Raw genomic sequence first — 7,258 nt, 5'->3', positions numbered from 1 at the left:
CAGAAAAAAATGAAATGGAAAACAACGAATTTGGGAAAAATACAACAAAACTTGAGAAAATGAATAAATAAACGTTTTTTTTTATTGTCATAATTTTAATAAAATAGTAAAATTATGAAAAATGTATTCTGTTTTAATTTTAAATGCTTAATTTTCATTTGATTACATTTTAAAATATTTAATACATTTGTATATCATAAATCCAGAAAACGTATAAAAAACATTTCATTATTGTAAAACAGTTTAATAAATTATTACCGGTAAGTTTGTTAAAGTTCATGAATTCAGCTGATTATTAGACATGCTTTTTGATTATTAAAAATGTAAATAAAACCATTAAAATGGAATTCAGAAAAAAATTAAATTTGGGAATAATACAACAAAAACTTGAGGAAAATATTTAAAGGTGAACTATGTAGGATTTTTGCAGTAAAATATCCAGAAACCACTAGGCCAGTGTTATATATTTTGTTCAGTTGAGTACTTAGAATATCCCAAATGTTTTAAACTATTTGTAAATCGTGAGAAAATTGCTATTTTAACCAAGGAGCCGGGACGTGTGAGCTATGCGTGTGAGGGAGTCGCCTGTCGATTGCGTCATTTCTGCGTCACCCTCGGTCTCCGGTTTTATTCAGTGAAACACTTTACTCTCACTGCAGTGTGAACAAGTGTCATAGCAGCCGCCGAGCAAACGTCATAACTTCCTTTTCAACACACTCAGATATATCTAATACGATAAACCGAGTTGGGTTACCTCAGACTCATGACTGGAAAAGAGGAAGTAGCGCCGGCAACCGTGTCATAATAAAAGTCCCGCCGGTGATTAAGCCATAATAACAGTCCCGCTCTTCAATCGCTCCTGCGGCCTTGCTCAGCTCCACAACACTCGGTCCTGCTCTGCTTCACTACAGTAATGTTAATAATCGCATCCATGAACATGATTTCTGCCCGAGTCCTATCCTGACTGTTTTCCACCGGCTGTGAGGTGAAGACCACATGTCCCGAGATTCTGCGCTCAAACGTGCCGTCATCAAACTACGCCTTTGTTTTGAACAGGCGACCTCTAGTGGACGGAAAAGTTACATAGTGTAGCTTTAACGTTTTTTTTATGGTTATATTTTTAATAAATTGTTTTTCAGTTGTATAATTTGCATAATTAAGATTTTTTGATTACTAAAAAAATATGATTAAACATTAAAATGGAATCCAGAAAAATTTAAAAGGAAAAGCAAAAATTTGGGGAAAAATACAAAAGATTTTTTAAATTATTTTAATAAAATAGTAAAATTATGACAAATGTATTCTGTTTTAATTTTAACAGTAAACCTCTAATAAAAGGAATAATTGTTTAATTTTCATTTGATTACATTTTAAAAGAGTTGTTAAATTATTTTTATTGTAAAATAATGTAATAAATGATTAAGTTTTATGAATTCAGCTGATTAGATGAAATGGTAGTATATCATAGTATTTACTACACTTTGTTAATGTACTGTAGTATGTTCAAAAACACTAGAGTCATTTACTTTTACTATACTGTAGTATTTTGCTCGCCCTCATGTTGTTCCAAACCCGTAGATGTAGATGCTCAATCCAGAGATGCAATGACAGTGAATCTCACATCTCCTCATGTGGAACATCAGTGTTTGAGTAAAGACGTGTGTGTGTGTGTGTGTGTGTGTGTGTGTGTGTGTGTGTGTGTGTGTGTGTGTGTGTGTGTGTGTGTGTGTGTGTGTGTGTATGTGTGTGTGTGTGTGTGTGTGTGTGTGTGTGTGTGTGTGTGTGTGTGTGTGCGTGTGTGTATGTGTGTGTGTGTGTGTGTGTGTGTGTGTGTGTGTGTGTGTGTGTGTGTGTGTGTGTGTGTGTGTGTGTGTGTGTGTATGTGTGTGTGTGTGTGTGTGTGTGTGTGTGTGTGTGTGTGTGTGTGTGTGGGGCCATGCCTGTTGCTGCATTGATTCCTCATCAGTCTGTTCCACACTGCAGGAGAAGTACACCGAGGGTCTGTGTGCTTTCTGCAGAACACACACACACACACACACACACACACACACACACACACACACACACTGATACGCCTGAATGACCCGAGGTTCCCCAGGCTGACCGGAGCTCATACTGTACCTGCTTCTGTCCTCTGGGCGGCGGCGGCTGCTCCGGGGCCGGACTGCTCGCTCTCTGTGAACAGAGTGTGTGTGTGTGTGTGTGTGTGTGGTTATTGATGCCTTGCAGGATAAGACACTCAGACCTCCACCCTTTAACCATTGGGTGGTGTATGGTTTGAGTGCAGTCATCAGTGTTATGATATTTCACTCATATACGTATGACTTATTTCTGACCTAAATCACTTTTAAGTCTGTAACACCAAGAACGATAACCGTGATGATGCCTATAGCAGTAACTGTAACATGTGCAGGTCGTAGAACTGGTTATTTCTGTCCTAATGGTGTGTCTGCCCTCTAGTGGGTGGAAATGTGTGTGTTGTTCTGAGCAGATTCCTCACACCTGTGGACCGGATGAGCGTGGCTATAAGGAGGAGGCGGCGGGACTAGTGGCGCTCAGTTTCTGTCCCTGTTCTGTCCTGATTTGATTATTCGTTTTCCCTCACTTTGTGTTAGAATAAAACCCCTATTGGATCAAACATTTTGTGTTGACCCTCTTTTATGGTACAACTGTAATGATAACAATAAAACTAACTATAACAATAAATATAACGATAACTGTAACGATAACTATAACATAAACTATAAGGATAACTATAACGATAACTGTAATGATAACAATAAAACTAACTATAATGATAACTATAAAGATAACCAACGATAACTGTAACGATAACTATAACACAAACTATAAAGATAACTATAACTAACGATAACTATAAAGTAGAGCTGTCAAAAGATTAATCGCGATTAATCGCATCCAAAATAAAAGTTTGTGTTTACATAATATATGTGTGTGTACTGTGTATAATTATTATTTATATATAAATACACACACATTCATGTATATATTTAAGAAAAATATTATTTTTATATATAAAACATTTATATTTATATATATTATAGATTATATAAATGTATATACAGTATATCCATGCAAATATTTCTTAAATATATACATGAATGTGTGTGTATTTATATATAAATAATAATTATACACAGTACACACACATATATTATGTAAACACAAACTTTTATTTTGGATGCGATTAATCGCGATTAATCTTTTGACAGCCCTACTATAAAGATAACTAAAGATAACTGTAATAACTATAACACAAACAATAACTGTAACGATAACTATAACACTAACTATAACTAAAGATAACTGTAATAATTATAATGAAAACCATAACAATAACTCAATTAGCGTGTATTCTGTTTATTTTAATTGTGTGCTGCAGTTTAGTTGCCTGACGCGTTAAATAAGCTCTTTAAAGCAGGATTGATTCTGAATTGGCTCTCAGTGTTTTTATCGTTCATCAGCAACAAAATTGTTCCTCTGTGACATTATCATTATAGTTGTGGTTCAGACTTAGATAAAGAACAATTATTAAAGGTTTATGGTTATTGTTATTATTATAGTTCTGATCCATGGTGTGAACGGGCATTTAGAGACAGGTTTACATCACTTACCCTTGGCCTAAGATATTCAATATGGACGTGTGTGTGTTTACCTGTGTGTGTAGGGAGCTGGACGAGTGAGCCCTTGATAGTGTTCCACTGTCTCGTTCATCCTCTAGTTCTTCCCATTCCGAGTGAGGAGCTTTGCTCTGGGAGTGACTGGAAACACACAAACACAGATTCAGCTAACCATGTGTGACCCTCATCTGAAGATATGACTAAACCCATATGAAATATGATTCACGGTATTCTTGGTGTAAAAATGTTCTGTCCACCTGGCCGGTTTGTAGCGGGACAGTTCTCGTTTCTGATGGCTCTCCATCCTCCCCAGTTGGCTCGAACCCTCCCTATGGAGGACCGTTTTGACCTTGGGAAGGTCAGCCATCATGGCATATTCTTCTCGGTTGAGACCCGAAGAGCCGGCAGAAAGATGGCTTGACTCAGAGTCCATGGAGCTCTGGGAAGACGTGTGCCTCTGGACTGGAGGGGAGGGGCTTCTGTGCCGGCTCGCCGCTCGTCGGTTGTCGGGCGTGGAGCTTTGCACCTCTTGGCTCTGCCTCAAGCTGCTCCTCTTGCTTCCGTCTTGTGGCGTTCCCCAGGCGACAGGGACAGATTTGGGAAAGGAGCTGGTTTGTTTCTTCTCACTGCCTTGTCGCGATGGGGAGGGGTTACGTGAGACGGATTGGCTGTTGAGGGAGTGGGAGGAGCCTCTCCAGCGGTCTGATGGAGGGTTTGAATCATGCTGTGATTGGCTGACATAAGAGCTGGAGCCAGTTCTGTCACTCATTGTGTTCCTGAGAGGGATGTGGTCTGCAATGTCGCGCCTCAGTGAAGACACAGAGGGGCTCTGTCCACTCACTGACTTGCGGGGAAGAGATTGGCTAGGGGTGTCATTTGCCCACCTCAAGGGGGAGGGACTGCGGCTCTTGGGGCCACGGTTTGACGAGGAATGGCTTGTTTCGGACTTACGAAGCGATGATGAGCCTGGGTTTTGGAGTGGGGCTCTACTTGGGGAAGAGTGTCGGCTGTCCCGGTTGTAGCCATGAAGGGAGCTCTTTGCTTCTGGTTTCCTCACTGTGGTTTGGCTTAGCGTTTCATAACTTTTCCTGGATGGGGAGGGGCTGTTTCTGTCATGACTCCGCCCATTAGACATAGATCTTCTGTCTGATTGGCTGGGCGCTCCATAGCCCTTCCTGACCGGAGATGCACTGCGCCGTCCCTCTCGAATCTGACTTGATGAGCCATTAGTCTCCAGCCTCCCCATCGGGGACTGGCTTCTTGAATCATAGCGGCCCTTTGAGGAGGAGGAGGAGGAGGAGGGAAACTGTTTTACTCCTTCCATCTTGTCGGTTTTCCTAACAGCAGGAGCATCATAACTCCGTCTGGAAGGGGACTGGCTTCTTGAATCAAAGCGGCCCACTGAGGGCGGGGGACTCTGTCTATCAAGACCACGCTTGTATGAAGGGCTTTTCGTCTCGGTTTTCCTAAGAACAGGAGCATCATAACTCCGTCTGGAAGGGGACTGGCTTCTTGAATCAAAGCGGCCCAATGAGGGCGGGGGACTCTGTCTGCCATGACCGCGGTCATACGAAGGGCTTTTCGTTTCGGTTTTCCTAACAGCAGGAGCATCATAACTCCGTCTGGAAGGGGACTGGCTTCTTGAATCAAAGCGGCTCACTGAAGGGGGGGGACTCTTTCTGTCATGACCGCGGTCATACGAAGGGCTTTTCGTTTCGGTTTTCCTAACAGCAGGAGCATCATAACTCCGTCTGGAAGGGGACTGGCTTCTTGAATCATATCGGCTCACTGAAGGGGGGGGACTCTTTCTGTCATGACTGCGTTCAAATGAAAGGCTTTTCGTTTCAGGTTTCCTAACAGCAGGAGCATCATAACTCCGTCTGGAAGGGGACAAGCTTCCACGGTTGTTTGTAGACCCAACGAAGGAGCTGTTGGTATCGGGTTTCTGCAAAGAGCCTCTCAGATCCTTGTAGGACTTACTGACATTACCAACGATGCCTGCGGTGCTCGCAAACGATCTGAGGTTGTTCTGCACACCTCCGGAGTAACTGTTCCGTGCCGGAGTGACTGATGCCCGATCTTGTCCGTGTGAAACACTGCTAGTCCGAAAGCCGACCGTGTTGAGAGAGGAGCTGGACTCGGCCCGTCTGAATGGGGAGGTAGGAGACGAGGAGCGCGAGAAGCCGGAACCTCTTTGGGAAGAGTTGAGCGTTCCCGGCTGCCGTGAGGGAGACATGTGGGCATTTCGTCCACCTCTTCGGCTGGAGGCACTGATCGATTCGGCTTGTTTGAAAGGGGTGGGACTCAGTGCTCGGGGACCGGCGAGAGCCTCGACCTCCGCACTGAAATCCAGCGGATCTGGAGGATACTGCGGAGGATAGTCTTCTGCAAGCTGCTCGGGATTCTGAAACTCAGAGGTCCTTCTTTGCGAGGGGACGCCCAGATCCGGGTTCCGAAACGGAATGGCGGCTTTGGGTTCAGGACTTTTATTGCTGGGCAGGGGATGCCCTCTCTCAGAATGCCGGTAAGGACCAGGGGGACTCTGATCTCGGAGAGCTCTGCTACCGGAAGCCTTTCCCAGAGAAAAATATCCACTCTCACGTTCCTTCGCGCCACCTGCGGACAGAGAGACAAGATCGTGACCTGTGTTAATATGTGAAACGATACACTGCACTCATGACGCAGTGCTCAGGAAAAGCCCATGCAACCCGACTCCACCTGACACCTCAAACTGCCACTCTAACTATCCCAACAACACCACAAGCTGCTCAACTGGTAACTGGATATTGGTGTTCTCCTCACCGTGAGAAAAACCGAACTGGCCGAAGTCATCCCGGCGACTCTGGGACACCTCTGTCCAGCCACGGGGGCTCGTCCGGTGTGGCGGCGGATCCAAGCGGGTCATTCTGCGGCAGGATGAAGGATGATGAAGGAGGCTGGAGTATTCCTCTGGACCGGCAGAGCTGCTGTACAAGGAATCGTCACCCTGACTGGGATTAAAGATGCATACGCATAGGATGATGCCAGAACTCAACACACACGGATTTCATCCCCCAAGGCAAAGTAAACAATGTAAGGTTTCTAGACTCAACATGCCAAGACTGAATATCCTGCAAGGGCTCTTTAGCAGTCTTACCTGTCCGAGCTTTGGTCGTCGTCTCCGTCACACAGATACAGGTCACAGTCGGGACTCAAGATGCAGACGGAGCTGTCCTCAAAGCCCCGCCCCCCTCTGCTGACATCACAGTAGCTGCTGACCACTGACAGCACATCTGAGTCATCCTGATTGGCGGACGGAACACACACGACCAATCAGAGAGATGTGTAACCCAGCTTTAAGGCATCAGAACAGAATGACGCTGCATCTACCAAGGTTTCTACATTAGTTCTACATCACTAATACACATGAGACGAGATCATGTCTCAGTCCTGTTCACTGGAGATTTCTGAGGAAAGCTTCACATGCAGGAACACACACACACACACACACACACACACACACACACTACAGGTTTAGGGTTTCACAGCTGTAACTCGGTCTGGTTTGTGGCTTTTCTGCTCATCATTATTTCAGACGAGTGAAGAATCGTAGCTAAAATATCAGTATTCATCAACTA

The sequence above is a fragment of the Gobio gobio genome, assembly GCF_949357685.1.
Source record: "Gobio gobio genome assembly, chromosome: 1".
NCBI classification, from domain to species: domain Eukaryota; kingdom Metazoa; phylum Chordata; class Actinopteri; order Cypriniformes; family Gobionidae; genus Gobio; species Gobio gobio.
Note: the sequence above shows the minus strand (reverse complement) of the source record.